This window comes from Lygodium microphyllum, chromosome 15 (assembly GCF_053477565.2).
Source record: "Lygodium microphyllum isolate KBCC chromosome 15, Lygodium_microphyllum_v1.1.10, whole genome shotgun sequence".
Taxonomy (NCBI): domain Eukaryota; kingdom Viridiplantae; phylum Streptophyta; class Polypodiopsida; order Schizaeales; family Lygodiaceae; genus Lygodium; species Lygodium microphyllum.
In genome coordinates, this window is record NC_141149.1 from 18972575 (window position 1) to 18994971 (window position 22397).

The following is a 22397-nucleotide window of genomic DNA, read 5'->3' on the forward strand; positions in this document are numbered from 1 at the left end:
TGGAACCTAATAATGTTTTGTATAGGAAGGCAGTGGAGATGTCTGCAAAGGCATCAACTGTCCATCAACAACTTCAAATGCAACTAAGTGCTTAGCGAGTTGTATTTGACTCACCATTTGAAAGTATCATTTCAATTGGTATCAGAGTCACTATGGACATCATGTATAACAGGGGGTACAGACATGTAAGTGTGAGACCTATGCTCAATCAAAGGCAACAACCTAATCATCAACATTCCTATAGACATCAAGTGCATGAAGGGCATTGTTCTTATGATGATAGATCTCATAGGTATTCTCCTTATGGTCAGCAAGAGTATGCAGGGAATTACCATATGGGGCAGCATTCATATGATCATATTCATGGTTATTTTCGTGAGACTAATGGGCAGCATCAACCTTATGCAAATGAGGAAAATATGGGAGCAAATGATGCCTATGGAATACACTATGCAAAGTACAAGGTCAGCCAGCATACATTATGGATAATCATTTTGAAGAAGAAGAACCCATCCATCCTTTCTCATTCAACAATGTACATGGCACCTATGTGTCAAGTCACATGTTTGAGGATATCACTTCAAAAGGGTTTTGTTATAAATGTGGTGAGAAGGATATTTGTGGTCACATAAAGGTATGCAGGGCAAAGCATGTTAAAGTATCGGCTATCCTAGAATTTCCTACTCCCTATGGCATTCAACAAAGGCTTATACCTCACCAAGAGTTGAAGGAAATGTGTCGGCAATTCATATGCTATAAATGTAAAGAACGATGGACTCCTAGTCATGACAACTACTGCAGAAACAAACATTTTGCTACAGCCATTGTTTTGGAGGATTCAAGTGAATATGAAGAAGGGGATTACCAAGTTCAACAACAAGAGTTTTATGGAGTTGAAGATGAAGACAAAGTTGAAAATAAAGCTGAAGATAAAGACAAAGATCAAAATGAAAATGAAGATGAAGATGAAGCTGAAGACAAAGCTGAAGATGAAGATGAAGAGATGAAGATGAAGATGAAGATGAAGAGCAAGAGGATACACATGACAAAGTTGATCAAGAGTACATTAGTGTACAACAAGAAGAGCAAACTCAAGGTTTACATATATTTCATGATGATGTTGAAGAGGATTATGTTGATCATATATGTCATGAAGATATTGAGGCATCACATGAAGATATTGAGGAAACACATGATGGGTTCTATCAGCCCATTGACAACTTTGGTATGCTATAGCCAATAGAAGAAGATGTTGATTGGAATGCATATGGAGATGTACATGAGAAGAATGTTTGGGATGCATATACTTTTGATGAGAGTATCAATGAAGACATGCCTTATGATGATGATGAGGTATCTTTTCCCTATGATCTGGGTAGTCATGATGGAGATGATTCTCTCTTTCCTTTTGACCCGTGTGGTTTGACATTTATGGTTCATGACAATCCTACTTCTCTTGATGGTTATTATCTCGGTATTCCATATGACCCGGGTGGTCTTATACTAAGAGAAAGTCATTTGCAGCAAGGCATCCTCCATAGAAAACTTAATGATACTTTGTTCTCATGGTTTCTTCATGGTTTATATGGGAGAAAGGCTGAAGAAGATGGATTTTCCTGCAGAATACAGCTTGCTGTATTAAATTCCTGTCATGGAATTAAATGATTTATCTTTGTCAAAATCATGGATTTTTTCTTGGAGAGGGTAGCCTACATCATATACTTCGATATGACATATCATTTGTCCAATTTGGATGTGTCTATCAAAAGTTATGCCTATTTTACTATGGCAGCCCCGTTATGCCAGCATGCACGAAATTCATTATAGATTTCTTGTGGAGCTTCATCGATCATGGGATCTTTTCAGCCACATATGCTTTGATCTACTATTTCATCCATTGTATTCTTTCCCATTTTCTCAATCTTTGAGGACAAAGCTTCTTTAGGCCGGTATGGCTTGTAATAAAGCAAATTTAACCTAGGCTTAGAAGCTAGACACATTAATTAGGGTTAGCTATAAATAGTGGAGTATGGCCAAATGTGGGGACCTTTTGATTGTAATAAAGCAAATTTCATGCTACTTTAATTAGGCCAATTAGTCTATTTTAGGCTAGAGTATAAAAGACAAGAGAGTGCCAATGTAACATATCTTTTTCAATTCATTTCTTGAAACTCCACTTCTTGGAGCTAGAAGGTTTCTTCCTTCCCACCATTGCAAAGGGTGTGTACCTTGCAGCAGCTATCATCATAGTATTCTCAACAAGCAGCCATGGCTTCAAAATTTGTACTTCTCCTTCTCATTGAATATGAATGGCAAGCTATGGTTTGTTTCTAGCATTTCTTGGAAGCATTTCTTGTTAGTTTTCTTGTATTTTCTTGGATGTGGCAAAGTATCATTTCACATAAACACTCGATTGGAATCAATGCGCCCAACGGACTTGCAAGACGCATTACTCCGAGCGAATCCAATCGTCCAAGAACTTAAATCAGGCAACTATGATGAAGATGACTCACCGGATCAAGACAAGGGGTGCCACAAGTGCGGAGAGATAGGACACATCCGTAAGAGATGCCCCAACCGCCGATGTTTCCACTGCAATGAACTAGGACACATCCAAGTAGATTGTCCTTAGTTGGACCCTGAGAATCAGGAACGTGAGATCAAACGAAGCTGTCTAAACTCTGCTTTTGGCTCATATTATGAATCACATGATGATGAAGGCCTGGAGCCTATTGTAACCTTTGAGGATGACTTGATATCCTAGGAAGATATACTTGAGGTAATAAGTCTTGTACTTGGAATAAATCCTATTGCATTCTATGAGTTGTGACAAGTTGTCATTTTAAGAATTTGAGTAATCAAAGTAGTGTAGTGGAAGTGTGGTGGGCCTTAACCCACAGGCTATAAGCCCCAATTGTGCTTGTCTCCCCCAGTTTCTCTCAAGATGAGGACATCTTGATTCCTCTAAGAGGGAGAGGATGTAACATTTCTTCTCCCCCCTCCCTCCCCCCCGTGACCCCGTGCCCTCTCCATGGGAACTCACCCCCCTTTTTTCTTTTTTTAAAAAAAAATTTTCATTTCCCTCCCCCCTGATAGTATGTCGGGGAGAGAGGGAGAGGAGTGATGTGGAAGAAGGGGAGGGGCATGCCGCCCACGTGTGGCGGTGTTCAGATGCGCCCCCACCCCCTTTAAAAGCCCACCCTCCTCCTCGTCAGAGAAAAACCCCCTGCTAACGTACTAGACTCCCCCCCCCCCCCCCCCCCCCCCGCTGACGTACGAGCTCTCCCCCCTACTATAGAACACCCCCACTGGCGACAGTAGTGGCTACGCCCACCGGAGCCTCGGCAGGGAAACACCCCCCTGTGGCCGTCGTTGAAACCCCCCCTGTTGGCGAATTACACCCCCTTTTTTAATTCGATCAAGTAGCCCCTTTTCAGCGAGAAGGAAGGTGAGGAGGGAGAAAAGAGGAGAAGGGAGAGAGGGAGAAGAGAAGGAGAAGAAGAAGGGGAAGAGAGAGAGAGAAGAGAAGTAGAAGGAGAAGAAGAGGGAGAGAGAGAAGGAGAGAAGAGAGAAGAAGTGAGGAGGGAGAAGAGAGGAGAAGGAAGATAAGGAGAAGAGAAGGAGAAGAAGAAGGATGGGAAGAGTGAGAGAGAAGAGAAGTAGAAGGAGAAGAAGAGGGAGTGAGAGAGGGTGAAGAAGGAGAGGAAGAGGGAGAGAGAGAAGGAGAGAAGAGAGAAGAAGTGAGGAGGGAGAAGAGAGGAGAAGGAGAAGAGAAGGAGAAGAAGGAGGGGAAGAGGGAGAGAGAAGAGAAGTAGAAGGAGAAGAAGAGGGAGTGAGAGAAGGTGGAGAAGGAGAAGAAGAGGGAGAGAGAGAGAAGGAGAGAAGAGAGAAGAAGTGAGGAGGGAGAAGAGAGGAGAAGGGAGAGAAGGATAAGAGAAGGAGAAGAAGAAGGGGAAGAGGGAGAGAGAAGAGAAGTAGAAGGAGAAGAAGAGGGAGAGAGAAGGAAGAAGAAGAGAGGAGAAGAGAGAGAAAGTAGAGAGATAAGAGAGAAGGAAAAGAGGGAGAAGGAGAGAGAGTAGAGAAATAAGAGAGAAGGAAAAGAGGGAGAAGGAGAGAGAGAAAGTAGAGGAAAGGAGAAGAAGAGAAGGAGAGGGAAAGAGAGTAGGAGAGTAAGAAAGAAGAAGAAGAGAGTAGGAGAGTAGAAGAAGTCGAGAGGGAGAAAGAAAGGAGGAGAGGAGAAAAAGAAGAAGAAGAAGAGAGAGTAACCGCCACCAGTCAGCCAAACCATTCTCTCAGCAACGGATCCCGTCCAGTGGTCTTTCCCAACCAAACCTGTCAACTCGAAACCATCAAGGTCCGGACTGCCCACCGCAAGGTGAATGGCTCCCAAGAAGAAAGTCACGGGAAACGTAGGCGCCCAAGCCATCGTTAATGCTGCAGGGGTGAGCAGAATGACCAACGCAGCACACACGAATCAAGCCTAGGTTCTAAGCATTAAAAATTAATTTAGGAATTATTTCTCAGGGAAGGGATGAAAGGATTGATGTCGTGCATAGGGTTTTGTTTACTCTAAGAGCTAAGTTGCATGTGCGAAACGGTAGAGTTTGGAATTTGCACAAGATTTTAGGCATGAAATGATAGCTTTTACACACATAAAATGAAAAGGTTTTCGCATTATTTCGCATAAAATAATAGCTTTTAAACCAATTCAGTGCATGAATAGTCATTTAGAAATCATGCTTTGTGATCATGACTAAAAGAAACACATGAAATGATAGACTCCGATGGATAGAAACCTAGACCTTCATGAGATCCAGTGCATTAGGAATAAGTATAATTGCCTGCGAATTGTTTTATCGATCTTGCTGTGGATTATCGCAAATGAATATGCTCCTAGCGTAGTTGAAGCTGGTGACATAACCCTAAATGGATTGTTGACCCAAGTTATGCTTGGTGGTTTGTAAAGATTGTGAATCCCGTAAGCAATTGTTTGATACATCCGGTCAAAATTCTGACTGTGCATGGAATGGGATTGCAATGCCTTGAAGCAAGAGGTTGTGCATTTAACTGTTTGTTAATGTGGTTTTGAATGTTAACCCAAATGGGGTGTGTTTGATGATTGCATGGCCGGGTCTGAGATGACTAATTGCCATGGAAACAAAATGAATGTTTTCCCTAGTAATTGTTTGAAGCTGGGTGCCTCAGCTGTGATTGATTTCCTAAAGGAATAATTAAGGAAGGATGGCGCTAGCTACCCCCCACGAACTACCAAACCCTAACCGAGGGGGTTGTGAATCCGCGCCAGGAATGTGGACCGAACCCACCGTGAGAGGTCTCTTCGTGGAAATTACTTGGCGTAGGAGGACGCTTGGGTACCGGTGGGGGCTCTGGCCGTAAATCCCAATGCCTTCGGGCCTTACACAAGTGTTCTACGTGACTCAGATGGGATCTTGAGGCCTTGATACTAGTTACAAGGCGAAATCTTGGAAGGATAAACCTTCAGGTTTAATTGTCGAAAGACGGAATGATTTTTTTGCAGAGGCAGAAAGGAGCACTTAATTCTCCTCTATGGGTAGGAGACACACATTAATTCGAAGATAAGTTAAGGAAGTGTTTGATCTTGTTACCTATCTTCATGTCTGTGGCCTAAATTACGTAAAGGAACCTGTGACTAATGGGTTAATTAAGGAAGCTGCTTTTATGTGTCAAGCATAACGTGGTAGGTAATTAGATAACTAAAACAACCCTCGAGGGAAGCGTGGTGGATGTGACCAATGGGTCTATCCTTTGGAAGAGTGGTCTCGGTTAGCAGAGAGCTTTCCTCAAAGGAGATGTTAACAGGAAATGTTAAGAAAAAGTCGGTCCATGACCTTAGACAATGTTTACTAGGAGCCCGGACTTGAGGTCGATCCTAGTGGGAATGGCCGGATTAGTTCTGTTGTGGGCCAGACTTGAGAGACCCTAGTTGGCAAACCCCATGTCATTCCTTGGGAGTGCCAGGAGACATCTTCTAGATATATCTCTCGATGGATTGCTAAGACGTGTCCTGCAATTTGAGGAGCGGGCACGTTACAAATAGGATGACATGTAAAAGAAAGCATGTAGCTTTCAGCCATTTTGGAAGCCAGATTCTATGTAAAAAAAAGGATTGGTAAAATCATGCGATGCGCAATCGCAGTTTTCAAGCAGTGAACAACACTCTGAATTGGGAGATGAAGAAGGAGTGATCAGGCAGAATTCTGGATAGGTGTCTCGGTACTTTACCCCCCTTTCAAAGCCAAGGGAAGCATCAGATTGGTGGTCTAAGTAGCATAGAGGAAGGTATTGTTTTATGCACATTTTTGTCTACAAGAGATTTATCTTCTCATAATGTAGAAATAAGTTGAGAGGCTTCACATGTGTGAGTATTCTTCTACATCTTCTATTTCTTTGAACTCCTTCTTGTCAAGAATCGCGTGGTGGGGGGAGTTGCTCAAGATGCTGCGCCGAACATACACAGAATGCACAAGGAGAAGCTCACTCAAGAGACAAGAAGAGAGATGGAGGCCAAAACGTTTTCTTACTGCTTTCTTCTTCTTCTTCCACACACATTTCAATGTACACAAAGTATAGATAAGATACAACATAAAAGGAAAGTGGCCTACTAAGTCAAACAATGCATAACTGACTACACTAGTCGACTGGTGCTATAACTATGCCAGCTGTAAATAGGTGTAACAACTTGAATATAATAAGTAATGAGTGAGTGGCCATGTGAGACTCATAATGACCACCGACGTGCTAAGTGTAGACGTGTGGACCCATCTAACCAGGCGGTCCGTCATCAATGTCCGCATGTGTTGAGCTTGTCATCTCAACACTCCCCCACAAGCTCAACTGCATCTCTATAACTCCAAGTAAGCTTCGAAACTTTTGAAGCTTCTCTGTACCCAATGCCTTCGTGAAGATGTCAGCTATCTGATCCTATGTGCTGACATACACCAAGTCAATCTCACCTGCTAGTACCTTCTCTCTCACAAAGTGGTAGTGTACCTCAATATGTTTTGTCCTGGCATGGAACACAGGGTTCCTAGCCAACTGTATAGTGCTCATGTTGTCACAATAAATGACAACTGGACCTTCCACCTGCACATCCAAATCAGCCAATAACTTTTGCAGCCATACTACCTCACATGCTGCAACAACAGCACCTATATACTCAGCCTCTATACTCGACAAAGCAACTGTAGATTGCTTTTTGCTGCTCCAAGCAACTGCTGCACTACCAAGAGAGAACATGTATTCGCTGGTAGATCTTCTATCAAACATACTACCAGCCCAATCTGCATCTGTGTATCCAAACACCTGTACATCTGTACTTGCCTCATAGAAAAGTCCATAATGTAATGTGGACTTCACATATCTCAATATGCGTCTGACTGCATCCAAGTGTGGCTTTCTAGGTACTTGCATAAACTGACGCACAAGACCAACAACATAGCTCAAGTTTGGCCTTGTAATGGTCATGTAGATCAAACTCCCCACTATCCTCCTGAACATAGTAAGGTCTTCTATCTCATCCCCAACATCAGCACTCAACTTTACATTCTGTTCCAACGGAACTGAAAGTGGTTTGCATGTTGTCATACCATACTTGGACAACATATCCAAGCCATACTGTCTTTGGGACAGCCATATACCAACATCACATCTGATCACATCAATGCCAAGGAAGTATCTTAGCTCACCTAAATCCTTCATCTCAAACTTCTTCTTCAAAGAATCCTTGACTTCAGCAATCCCACTATCACTATCACCTGTAATAATCAAGTCATCCACATAGACGACTATGATGACCAAACCTGCATCTCCCTTTCTCACATAAAGTGAGTGATTAGCATCAGAAACATAAAAGCCAATATTGACAAGATACTCTCTGATCTTGTCAGACCATGCTCTAGGTGCTTGCTTGAGCCCATAGAGCGCCTTCTTCAACCTGCACACATACGTGGGATGCTCTAAATGTTCATAACCTGTTGGTCCATATACACTTCTTCCTGCAAATCACCATGCAAGAAGGCATTCTTCACATCCATTTTCTGCAACCTCCAACCTTTAGCTGCTACCAAAGCAATCACACGTCTGACAGTTGCCATCCTAGCAACTGGACTGAAGGTTTCATCATAATCTATGCCATATGTCTGGGCATAGCCTTTTGCAACCAGCCTAGCTTTGTACCTACTAATAGAACCATATGCATTGTGCTTAATCTTGTAAACCCACTTACATCCAATGGCTTTCTTACCCTTCGGCAATGATACTAGATCCCAAGTCTTATTGGCCTCTAATGCAGCCATCTCCTCATCCATTGCTTCATCCCAATGAGCATGACCAGCAGCCTCCTCAAAACATGTGGGCTCAATATCCTCAACTAGTTTCACCATATATGCATAATGGTGAGCTGCATAACCTTCAAAACCAAATCTTTTAACAGGGCATCTCACCCTGCTAGACCTGCGTACCACTGGATCACTCAATGAAGTCTTTGCATTAACACGTGCTCTCTGCATACCTAGAGTCCTCACTGAAGGAATGCCAAGCTCATCATCCAGGCTCTCTGAGCCACTGAAGTCTCCATCAAGAACTGCATCAATGCCTTCTGACACTTTACTTTTTCATTTGTCTTTACCTATAGTGCTACTAGATGCACCTGAAGATGTAGGGCTACTCCTTAGTCTCCCAGACCAAGGACTACCAGATGATGTCTCTAGTCTACTAAGAGTCTGTGATTCTTGCTTTTCAGCTTGCACATGAGTGTCATGATCATCATCATCATCCAATGCATCACCACTAGATGCATACCAACTGCTCATTTCATCAAAGATGACATCCCTGCTCACTCTGAACTTACATGTGACAGGGTTATAACAGCGATACCCTTTCTGCTCTAAAGAGTATCCAATAAAGACACACTTTGCAGCCTTTGGATCCAATTTCTTTCGCAACTCATCTGGCACATGAACATACGCAATGCAACTAAACACTTTCAAGTGTGAAACATCAGGCTTCTTACCTGTAAAACATTCTTCGGGTGTCATACCATGAACTGCAGCTGTGGGAGTTCTGTTCATAATATAAAGAGCACTATGAACAGCCTCAGACCAAAAACGCTTAGGCATATTCTTTTCAGCCAAGGCACGTGCAACTTCTGCAATATGCCTGTTTTTCCTTTCTGCAACCCTATTTTGCTGTGGGGTATACCTACATGTGAACAGTCTCTTTATCCCATGAGACCCCAAAAAATCACTGAACTCATTTGAGAGATACTCTCCCCCTCCATCTGACCTCAAGCACTTTACTTTCAAGCCTGTTTCTCTTTCAACTGCAGCCTTGAAAGTTCTAAAGTGCTCAAACGCTTCACTCTTTTCCTTCATAAAATATACCGCTTTCTAGAACAATCATCAATGAATGTGACAAAGTATGAACTGCCTCCAAGAGATACATTTTGTGTAGGCCCCCAAATGTCTGTATGCACAACATCAAGGATATTTTTGCTTACATCTCTATCATGTGAAAAGGGTTGTCTTGCCTGCTTACCAAACTGACATGCTTCGCATACCTTATGAAATTTTGCAACTCTAAATATAGGCAACCCTGTAACCAACCCTTTAGACTGCATTAATTTCAGCCTTTGTACATTTGCATGTCCAATGCGTTTGTGCCAAATTTCAATATTTGCAACAACACCTTTTCCTTTAGCATACATAGCAGCATTCATAGAAGGAATTCCAGCATCCAGAGTAAACATACGTCCAACTCTACTTCCCTTTGTTACCAACCTGCACTTGTCATTGAAGTCTTCTACAAAGCAACCCTTTGCATTAAATCTGACTTGCAGTCCTTGCTCTACCATTTGACCAACTGACACCAAGTTATTTGTAATAGATGGCACATGTAATACTTCTGAAAGACTCTTTGTCTTACCATCATGCAAGGACAAGGGAACTTTTCCAATGTGTGAAGTTGGGTGGCATGAATCATCATCCGTTTGCACATAACCTGCATTCTTCAAATCCTGCATCTCTCCAAACCATTCTACATGGCTGGTCATACGATTGGATGCACCTGAATCAACATACCAAACATCTTTTATGTTCCCTTTCCTGTAACAGCATTCAGCATATGCTGCATAACAAACAAACGTTCATTTTTGTCTTCATTCTGTCGTGAAGACGATGCATAGTTTCCTTGCTGCAACTTACCACTTCGAATATCATCTTTCTTAGCATAACATTGGGCTCCAATATGACATGTTTTGCCACAGTAGTGACACACAATACCAGAGTTGTTAGAACCTCTGTTCTGCCATCCACCTCTTCCTCTAAAGCTCCCCCTGCCTCTAAAGTTACCACGACCTCCTGAAACCTACATATCGCCAAATTGCTGATTCAATCTGTTTTGCTAATTGTCACTACCACGGCCTGTACCATGGCCTCTTGAAGAGAACCTGCCACGTCCCCTTCCTGAACTCGAGTAGAAAGCTTGGACATGTTCACCACTTCTTTTAGATGTCTCACTCTGCATGTTGATCTCTTCAGTGATCATAAGGGAGACCAACTCATCGAAATCTGGAAATGGCTTTCTGACATATACGGAAGTTACAAAAGACTTCCAAGCCTTTTCATTGTTAAGTCCACCCAACGTAGATGACACAAAATCATCATCATCGGGCATTGCATCAATCGTTGCCAATGCATCTGCAATACTTCTTACCTTTAGTGAATACTCATCGATAGACATCTTCCCTTTCTTTAATGTATTCAACTCTTGCTTGAGTTGAATCTTTCGTGCCTTTGTATTTATAGAAAACATACTTTCAAGTATGGTCCAAGCTCCATATGAATTCTCTGCACTTCTGATATGTCCCAGCTTATTATTGTCAATTATTGCTGACAGCCAATACATGACCTTCTTGTCTTTTGCATTCCATTCCTTCCGTGCCTTTGTCTCTTCTGCCGTTGGAGGATCATTCACCTCCGGCTCCTTTTCTTCACCTGAAACAAACTCGTAGAGGCCTTTTCCAATAAGGAAGTTCGTGACACAGAACTTCCATGAAGGGTAGTTGTTCTTGTTGAGCTTCTCAATGATGGGGCTTCCATTGTTCTTTGCCATCATCACAAAATTAATACCAACAGCAAGCAAATCTTCTGCAACCCTCGACCTGTAGTGCACATCAATACACCAGATAGCCTTTTTCATTGTCTGCTCAACAATACATGCAATCTGCAACCTGTTTGTAGATAAACCTTGTGTTTACTCACTGATAAATACCTTTGAACTTACAGATTTGAAATCTGTAACCTACCCACCCACTTTCGGTCAATACAGTCGAAGTCACAGTGTACCCTGAAACCGTTGTCCGCAACCTTGCGGCTCTAAAACGGGCCCTGAAATGGCCTCAAATGCCCAAAATAACTGCGGGAAAGGCCTAAAGGGCTTATCTGCAGAATACACAGTGCTCTTCGCGCACACCAAATCTCACTGCGATCTGAGATTTTTGCTTTGCCCTGCTTCTGGTGCCTCCACATGCACTATCCAAGAGAAAGAGTGGAAGGATGGGAGAGCTTCTTACCCGTGGCTTGCTTGCTCGAACCTTGCTTCTTCTCCTTTGCTTCAGCCTTCGAAATCAGCCTCTCTCAGTGGTGTGGCTCTGATACCATGTCAAGAATCGCGTGGTGGGAGGAGTTGCTCAAGATGCTGCGCCGAACACACACAGAATGCACAAGGAGAAGCTCACTCAAGAGACAAGAAGAGAGATGGAGGCCAAAACGTTTTCTTACTGATTTCTTCTTCTTCTTCCACACACTTTACAATGTACACAAAGTATAGATAAGATACAACATAAAGGAAAGTGGCCTACTAAGTCAAAAAATGCATAACCGACTACACTAGTCGACTGACGCTATAACTATGCCAGCTGTAAATATGTGTAACAACCTGAATATAATAAGTAATGAGTGAGTGGCCATGTGAGACTCATAATGACCACCGATGTGCTAAGTGTAGACGTGTGGACCCATCTAACCAGGTGGTCCGCTCATCAATGTCCGCATGTGTTGAGCTTGTCATCTCAACACTTCTCTTCTGTCTACTCCTTGCCTTGAATATCCCTTCACCTTACTATGTCTTACCCTTGCGGTAGACCTTCAACCCCAAATGCTCCGACAATGTTCTAGACTTAGTTCCTTTTGTGTGGAAGAAGAAGAAAGAAGAAGAATGAGATTTTAGCCCTATCTCTTTGTGTTCTCAAGCCTCCATTTCTTTTTTCTATGCATGCTCTTGAGTGCTTTACCTCTCTTCCCTCTCGTTTGTTTTCACCTTGACTATAAGGGACATGGTCTTTTTAACTTTCTACTTGGGAGCCACCTTAAAGTGATGGATTTTAAATTAGGAATAATTAAAGTATATGTATCATTAGCATGATAGTTAGTCTAATGAATCCCCATAATCCAAAAGATAATCTATCAATCTTCAATGGTTTAGGTTAGGATCTTTGGCTAGTAATGTGGCAAAGTATTTCATCCTTTGTCCCATATGTAATACCATTCTTGAGTTTGGGTCACTATGGAAAAGTGCCCATGGAGCCACCTACAAGATTAATAGCCCATGGGACTTAGAGAATAGAGAAAGGTAAAATAATGTTAAGATGGCATAGTCATCTATGATCACCAATGATGATAATTTTGTGGAAGAAAATATTGTGACAACAATGGTCAATACATACATATAGCAAGACATGATTATGTAATCAGCTATAGCATGCTCTTTCCCAAGAGTATGAATAACTTTGAAATCAAATTCTTGCAATAGAAACATCCATCTAGCCAATCTTTCTAACGGAGGTTTTTTTATCAGGAACAAGAGTGCTTGATGGTCCACATGAAATATGACTTGATTTCGAAGCAAATAATGTCTGAATTTTTGAACTAAATACAGCATACCGAGTGCTTCTCTTTCAGTTACTAAATAATTCTTTTCAGCAACACTCAATCTCCAACTTGCATAATAAATAGTTCTATACCATCTAGGTACTTTGTCTTGCATTTGTCAAGAATCGTGTGATGGGGGGATTTGCTTGAGCTGTTGCGCCAAACACACACTGTATACACAAGAGGAAGCTCACTCAAGAACACAAGAAGATAGATGGAGGCCAAAACATTTACTTGCTGGTTTTTTCTTCTTCTTCCACACACTATACAATGTACACAAAGTATAGATAAGATACAACATGAAGGAAAGTGGCCTTCTAAGTCAAACAGTGCATAACCGACTACACTAATTGACTGGCATTATATCTTTGCCAGCTATAGGTAGGTGTAACAAACCAAATATAATAAGTGATAAGTCAGTGGCCATGTGAGTATCATAATGACCACCAACATGCTAAGTGTAGACGTGCGGTGCGGACTCATCTAGCTAGGTGGTCCATCATCAATGTCCGCACGTGTTGAGCTTGCCATCTCAACACTTCCCCTCAAGCTCAATTCTATCTCTGCAACTCCAAGTAAGCTTTGGAACTTTCGAAGCTTCTCAGCACCCAATGCCTTTGTGAAAATATCAGCTATTTGATCCTGTGTGCTGACATATACCAAGTCAATATCTCCTACAAGTACCTTCTCTCTCACAAAGTGGTAGGGCACCTCAATGTGTTTTGTCCTAGCATGGAACACTGGATTCCTAGCTAGTTGTATGCTACTCATGTTGTCACAATGAATGACAACTGGACCATCTTCCTACACGTCCAAATCACCTAATAACTTTTGCAGCCATACCACCTCACATGCTGCCATAGCAATATCTCTATACTCAGCCTCTGTACTTGATAAAGCAACTATAGATTGCTTTTTTCTACTCCATGTAACTACTGCACTACCAAGGGAAAACATGAATCCACTTGTAGATCTTCTGTCAACCCAATTTGCATTTGTGTATCCAAATACCTATACATCCTTACCTGCCTCATAAAAAGGTCCATAATGTAAAGTGGACTTCACATAGCTCAATATACGTCTAACTGTATCCAAATGAGGCTTTCTAGGCATCTGCATAAACTGACTAACAAGGCCAACAACATAGCTCAAGTCTGGCCTTGTGATAGTCATGTAAATCAAACTCCCTACTATCCTCCTAAACATAGTAGGGTCTTCTATCTCATCCACAACATCAGCACTCAACTTCACATTTTGCTCCAATGGTATTGAAAGAGGCTTACATGGTGTCATACCATACTTGGATAACATATCCAAGCCATATTGCCTTTGGGATAGCCATATACCATCATCACATCTGATCACCTCAATACCAAGAAATTATCTCAGCTCACCCAAGTCTTTCATCTCAAACTTGTTCTTCAAGAAGTCCTTAACTTCAGCAATCCCATTGTCACTGTCACCTGCAATAATCAAGTCGTCCACATAGATGACTATGATGACCAAACCTGCGTCTCCCTTTCTCACATAAAGTGAGTGATGAGCATTGGAAATACAAAATCCAATATTGACAAGATACTCGCGAATCTTGTCAGACCATGCTCTAGGTGCTTGCTTCAACCCATAGAGCACATTCTTTAACTTGCACACATATGTGGGATGCTCTAAATCCTCATAACATGCTCGCTGCTCCATATACACTTCTTCTTGCAATTCACCATGCAAGAAGGAATTCTTAACATCCATTTGCTGCAAACTCCAACCTTTGGCTGCTGCCAAGGCAATCACACACCTAACAAATGCCATCCTAGCAACTGGATTGAATGTCTCTTCATAATCTATGCCATATGTTTGAGCATAGCCTTTTGCAACCAGCCTAACGTTATACCTACTAACTGACCCATCTGCATTATTCTTGACTTTGTAAACCCACTTACAACCGATATCTTTTTTACCCTTAGGTAAGGGTACCAAATCCCAAGTCGTATTGGCTTCTAATACAGCCATCTCCTCATCCATTGTTGCATCCCAAAGAGCATGACCAATAGCATCCTAAAAACAAGTGGGCTCAACATCCTCAACTAGTTTCACCATATAATCATAATGGTGAGATGCATAACCTTCAAAACTAAATCTTTTAATAGGGTATCTGACCCTGATAGATCTGTGTACCATCGGATCACTTAATGGAGCCTTTACATTACTATGAGCTCTCTGTACACCTGGTGTCCTGACTGAAGGAATACCAAGCTCATCATCCAAACTCTCTGAACCATTGAAATCTCCGTCAAATCCCAAATGATTGGTAGATGCATCATTACCATCTAGCACTGTCTTCTTTTCTTTGTCCTTCCCTGCAATACTTATAGATCCACCTGAAGATGTGGGGCTACTCCTTAGTCTCCCAGACCAAGGGCTCATTGTAGGTATAGTACCACATGATGTTTCTAGGCCACTAAGACTCTGTGATTCTTGTTTTTCTTTCTGCATATAACTGTCATGATCATTATCATCATCTAATACATCACCAGCAAGTGCATACCAGCTACCCATCTCATTGAAGATAACATCCATGCTCACTTTGAACTCACCTATGATAGGGTTATAACATCGATATCCTTTCTGCTCTAAAGAGTATCCAATAAAAATACATTTTTCAGCCTTTGGATCAAGCTTCTTTCGTAGCTCATTTGGCACATGAACATATGCAACACATCCAAATAACTTCAAGTGCGATATATCGTGCTTCTTGCCAGTAAAGCACTCTTTAGGAGTCATCCCATGAACTGCAGCTGTGTGGGAGTTCTGTTCATAATGTAGACATCAGTATGGATAGCCTCAGGCCAAAAATGTTTGGGCATATTCTTTTCAACCATTAATGCCTATGTGACTTCTGCAATATGCCTATTTTTTCTTTCTGCAACCCCATTTTGATGTGGGATATACTTGCAAGTAAATTTCCTCTTTATCCCATGAGTCCTCAAGAAGCCAATAAACTCATTAGAGAGGTACTCTCCCCCTCCATCTAATCTCAAGCACTTCACTTTTAATCTTTTTTCTGTTTTAATAGCTGCCTTATGAAATGTGAGAAGGATCGAAGCTTGCACGCGAGCTATGGCGGGAGAGCAAGAGCAAGAAAGAGAGAGACAAGAAATGGGAACTCCAACAGTCACAATGTGTGACCGGGCCTTCCTTTATTCAAACTGTCACTAAAAGAATAAAGAATAAAGTGACGTGATGGGCGCCCGCCACCTGCAGAGTGCAGTGGCGTGTACTGTCAGTGTAGTAATACACGGGGCGGCACGGCAGAGGCGCCTTTACCCCCAACAACCTCCCACTTAAAGGCGAATCTGTCCTAGTGAGAGAGAAAAGAAAAAAGAAAAGACAGTACAAATGTACATAGGTACAAGGGATGAGGAAAGGCAACATCTCATCCTATGCCCATCAATCTCCTAAGGAAGGCAAAGCGCTCAGTAGTGAGGCTTTTCGTGAGCAGATCTGCAGGATTCTCGTCAGTGGAGATCTTGACAAGGTCAACAGACTTGTCCTCCACAACACCACGTATGAAGTGATACCTCACCTCAATGTGTTTTGTCTTCGCATGGAAGACCAGATTCTTAGCCAACTGAATGGCACTCATAGAATCCGAATGCAGTGTAGGTATAACATCAATCCCAAGGTCAGCAACTAGACGGCCTAGCCATATGGCCTCCTTGCAAGCCTCAGTGGCTGCAACATACTCGGCCTCAGTGGTAGACAAAGCCGTACACTTTTGAACCCTGGACATCCAAGAGACAGCCCCTCCAGCATAGGTGAATACATAGCCAGAAGTGGACTTCCTACTATCCGCATGTCCTGCATAATCGGAGTCAGTGTACCCCACGACCCCTGTATCCTGGCTGCCATAGCAAATACACATATCTGCTGTGCCCTTCAGGTACCTCATGATACCCTTCACGGCATCCCAATGTCTGCTGCCAGGTGTAGCCATATAGCGTGCCACAACACCAACTGCATGCGCAATATCTGGACGAGTGGCTATCATGGCATACATCAAACTGCCCACGGCTGAAGCATAAGGGATCTTGGCCATCTCGGCCCTCTGCTCATCTGTCTGCGGACAATCGGCCTGTGATACCTTCACATAAGAAGGTAATGGACAGCCAATAGGCTTTACGTCCTGCATGTGGAAGCGCTCAAGGACTTTATGAATGTACTCCCACTGTGAGAGATACAAAAGCCCCTGATGCCTATCGCGCTTAATGCGCATCCCAAGTATATGTGAGGCCTATCCCAAATCCTTCATCTCAAAGCTCTTCTTCAGCTGAGATATAAGAGCATCTAGCTCATCATGAGCTTCCCCTGCTATAAGCATATCATCAACATAGAGTACCAAGATAAGCAAACTGCCATCACGGGCTTTCTTCGTGTAAAGACACTGATCCATAGCACTCCTGCTGTAGCCCTGTGACTGCATAAAGGCATCAAACTTATGATACCATTCCCTAGGTGCCTGCTTCAAGCCATACAAGCTCTTCTTCAACTTGCACACTAGGTGCTCCCTGCCAGGTTCTGCAAAGCCCTTAGGCTGATCCATATAGATCTCATCATGCAAGTCCCCATGTAGAAAAGCCGTCTTGACATCCATCTGATATAGATCTAAGTCAAGCTGTGCAACCAAAGCCAAGACTAAGCGCAGGGTGGTCATCTTAACCACAGGAGAGAAGACCTCATCAAAGTCCACACCATGTTCCTGCTTAAAACCCTTTGCTACCAATCTAGCCTTGTATGCCGGCTTGGGGTGTCTAGGGGTACTTTTCAGCTTGTACACCCACTTGCATGGCAAAGCCTTCTTGCCCTTAAGCAAGGCAACCAAATCCCAAGTCTCATTCTTATGCAGGGAGTCTATCTCAGACTGCATAGCCCTCTCCCAGGAGTGACTGTCACCCCTGCGCATAGCCTCATCATAAGTGAAAGGCTCTCCTGCATCTGTAACCAAAACATAATGCATAGAGGGCTGAAATCTGTCAGGTGGACGTCTGTCTCTAGCAGACCGTCTCACCGCAGGCTCTGCTGCCTGTCTAACTGCCTGTCCAACACCCTGGCCCTGTGGAGGAACTGCTGCAGGCTGTACTACTGGCTGTGCTGGAGCTCTAGGCTCCTCCTGAAAGATCACTCTGCGGATCTCAACCACCTTCTCAGGCTGCTTGTGCATCTTGTCTTCATGGAAGACGACATCATGGCTGCGTACTATTTTTCGCGCCTGCGGATCCCATCGGCGATAGCCCATCTCTCCTGACTCACCATAGCCAAGGAATATGCATTTAATGCTCTTTGGATCCAATTTACTCCTCTTGTCCTTGGGCACATGGCAGAATGCCTCACATCCAAACACACAGAGATGCGCATAAGAGGGTGGCTTACCAGCCCAAACTTCCTTTGCAACCTGGAAATCCAATCCACTGGAAGGCGATCGGTTTATGACATGCATTGCCGTACTAACAGCCTCAGCCCAAAAACTCTGGGGTAGACCTGCATGGCTAAGCGTAGAGCGCACATGCTCCTGAATAGTCCTGTTCATGCGCTCAGCCAAACCATTCTGGGGTGGGATGTAAGGGGCGGTCAACTGACGCTTAATACCCCTGTCATCACAAAACTGCTCAAAAGCATGCGAGACATATTCTCCCCCATTGTCAGTCCTAAGGCATTATACCCAGTTTGGTTCTCAACAAGAGCAAGCCAACGCTGAAAGACTGCCAAGACATCGAACTTTTGCTTTATGGGATAAGCCCACACTTTCCTAGAAAAATCATCAATGAAGGTAACAAAGTACTTCGCGCCACCCATAGACATGCAAGGCATAGGCCCACAAACATCGGAATGCACCAATGCCAAGGGCTCACTCATGCATGGCCTACCCGATTTCTTATGCGTAGACCTATTCTGCTTACCATAAAGACAATGATCACACGAGTCAAAACATGCATAATCCAAAGGCGGAAGATATTGCAAACCAGATAACATTTTCATTCCCTTCAAAGACATGTGCCCTAACCGAGCATGCCAAAGTGATACATGTGGGATAGAACCCACTGCCAAAACATGGTCAACTGAGGACCCAGATACAACAAGAGGATAGAGGTTGCCAGCCTTGGCGCCTCTAGCAAGCACAAGTCTGCCACGAGTAATCTTCCAGGCAGAATCCCCAAAACATACATGAAATCCTGCATCATCCAGCTGTCCTGCAGACATAAGACTGCGCATAAGCGCAGGTACATGACGTACATCCCTAAGCAAAAATGAACTGCCAGTGGAAAACTGCAACTGAATATCACCCATGCCCACAATGTCAAGAGACCTGTCGTCTCCAAGTCTGACTGAACCAGATATAGTGTGGTAAGAGTGGAACCACTCACGGTAAGGCGTCACATGGAAGGATGCTCCGGAATCCAATAACCAGCACTGTGCATACATACTAGATGTCTCAGTCAAGTGTGAAGCATCAGAAGAACTAGCTGCAAGTATAAACTCATCACCACCATCGGACTCCTCAGTCTGCGTGACATTAATTTCCTCAATCTTGACGCTGGACTTCGCAGGTACTATGCTGCGATCAAAGGACTTCTCCTGCACTTTATCTTTCCCCTTATCCTTGCGCTTCTCATTGCGCAACTCATGACACTGTGGTCTAATATGGCCCTTTTTCCCACAATGATGACAAGTGACATTTGCATTGCACCCACGCGACTTACTACGCGACTTGCCACGAGATTTAGACTGACCCTTCTGCGAGTCACGACCACGGTTATTACCACGATCATTCCTATCATTCCTGCCTCTAACTGTCAAAGCATGACTACCACGAGAGGCATCCAAGTTTTTGCGATTCACCTCTTCTTGAAGAAGAGCACTCTCAACATCTGCCAATTTTAGAGTAGCACTAGAGGCACAAAGAGCAGTGCGGAATACATCCCATGACTCATTCAGAGTCCCAAGCAAGAAAAGAGGAGTTACTTCCTCTCCAAAGGTGATATCCTGCGAAGTCAGATTCTTCAGTATAGCATGGAACTGGCTCAAGTGAGCAGACATAGTCGCATTATCCTTCATGCGCAGATCCATAAGTTGCTTCAACCAGTACATCTGACTCGCCGGACTTTTCTTATCATAAAGATTCTTGATCTTATTCCATAGATCCCATGCACTCTGTGCTTCCTCAAATACATTATAATGTACCTGTTCAGTGAGAGACAATACAATCGTGGACTTGCATAGCTCATCAAGTTCAAGCCAGTCGTCATTGTCCATAGTTTCAGGCTGCTCCCCACTCAACCGAAGTGGCTTAATCTGAGATTTCTGCACCAAGACCTGCCAAATTTGACTCTTCCAATAAGAGTAGTTGGTACCATCCAACTTTTTAATGTTAAAGATGGCACTATCATGCGAAGATGACGCCATTATGCAGACTGGAAATGCCCAAACAGTCCAAAACTGCTTGCTGTTTTACTGCAAAAACTGCCCAAAAATGACCAAAACGGGGTCCAAAGGGCAAGCAAAGTGTGCCAAAAGTTGCTGCCCACTTAGTACTAGGTGCGGTACACCAAATCAGGATATTTTAGCATGAAAAGTACACCTCAGTCCACCAATAACTGCTTGCTGTAATAAATTGTAGGTATGCAGTCTAGAGAGCAAACTGTCCCAAAATAGGATCCAATGTCAAGCAAACAATGCTAGGTCCAAAGCCGGCATGAAACGGACATAAGCAAGGCCAATGACAGTGAAAAGAACATGAGCTCAACACCGAAGCATGTCAAAATAACATCTGCTAGTGAAAGGCACACCCCCAGACACTCTAGGCAAAGTGTTCCTGTAACTGCCAAAACCTGACACAAATAGGTGTCTGCTCAAAGAGAAAGATCCAAATATGAGACTCAGCTCATAAGCATCCTGTGAACCAAGAGTACATCAATGCATGTCCATAAAGATCGGAGTATGATCCCAAAGTCTCAATGCATATGTAGGTGCTCAAGACATAAACTGCTCCAAATACATGTAAGTGCTCCAATAGCATGCAACTGTCAAAGGTCAAGCAAGCATGTAAAATGCTCCCACTGGCACAAAAGGCTTACAAAGCAAGCTCAGAAGCTCAAACAACCCAAGAGAAAGCACCAGTGATAAGTGACCCTGTCAATGCATCAAGCGCATCCAAGAGAGTATGAGATACATGCAGCACCAGTCGTATTAACCATGAAGTAATATATAAGCCCAAATAAGCTCTCGGTCAACTCAATGACATCCAAATAGCAACCAAGATCAGTGATCAAGTAAGCCGGGAATGCTCAAATACATTGAAATCCAAGCTCCAAATGTCGGTATGGCATACAGGAACCAAATAGCATATGTCACGATCCAAAGCATGTAATGCAAAAGCCTAACTGTCAAGCAGAGACATGAGGCATAGGCTATCCACAAGCATGCCAAGTTGGTCCAAATTCCAGTGAAGACGGAGCTAATGCGAAGCTCAAAAGCATCCCATAATCTCATACATATGCTCCAAGTCGTCCCCAAATGTCAGAGACATCATGCCAAAGCTCAAAGCATACATCCGGTATCGGTAGGTAAGTGCCAAAGCATGTAAAGTACCTTCAGCCCACTGTTATTCCAGCATGTATTTACTGTTCTAAACAGTAGATTTCAGCCCCGTATTCAAGCCAAAATCGCTCCAAGTCATTCCCAAATGTCAAAGACATCATGCCAAAGCTCAAAGCATACATCCGGTATCGGTAGGTAAGTGCCAAAGCATGTAAAGTACCTTCAGCCCACTCTTATTCCAGCATGTATTTACTATTCTAAATAGTAGATTTCAGCCCCGAATTCAAGCCAAAATCATGGTCAAACCAAATTCATACATCCCCAATACATCCGGATAGGAAGAAGACCGCATACGGGCATCAAATAGCTCCAATGGAATGAGGCATAAGGAACAAATGTCAGTGTCAGGGGTGCTGCCCTGTTTCCAGCACTGTTATGCAGTGAATGACAGTTTCAAAACTGAGAATGATCAGCTCCCAACCTCAATGTCAAGCCAAAGCATCAAAATGACATCCAAAAATGGCTCAAATGCCCTCCAAATAGGCCAATGATGAGTGCTCCATGAGCAACAAAGCATTCAGCTGTAAAACGTGGAGGTCAAAGTCTGAAAATGGGTGCCATATTCAGCGTGTTGAGGCCTGGAGTGCTGCTGCCAATCACGTGGAGTTAGGATGGTTGAGGGGGGGCTCAATGATGGCCCAAGGTAGGCACATACCAAGCCATGAAGGCCCAATGTAAAGGGGAGGGAAGATATGAGCTATGGAGCTCAAGAAGAGTGGCTGCCCTTTGTTCCTGCCCTATTTCAAACTGAGAATACACTCAAATGCCTGCAAATGCTGA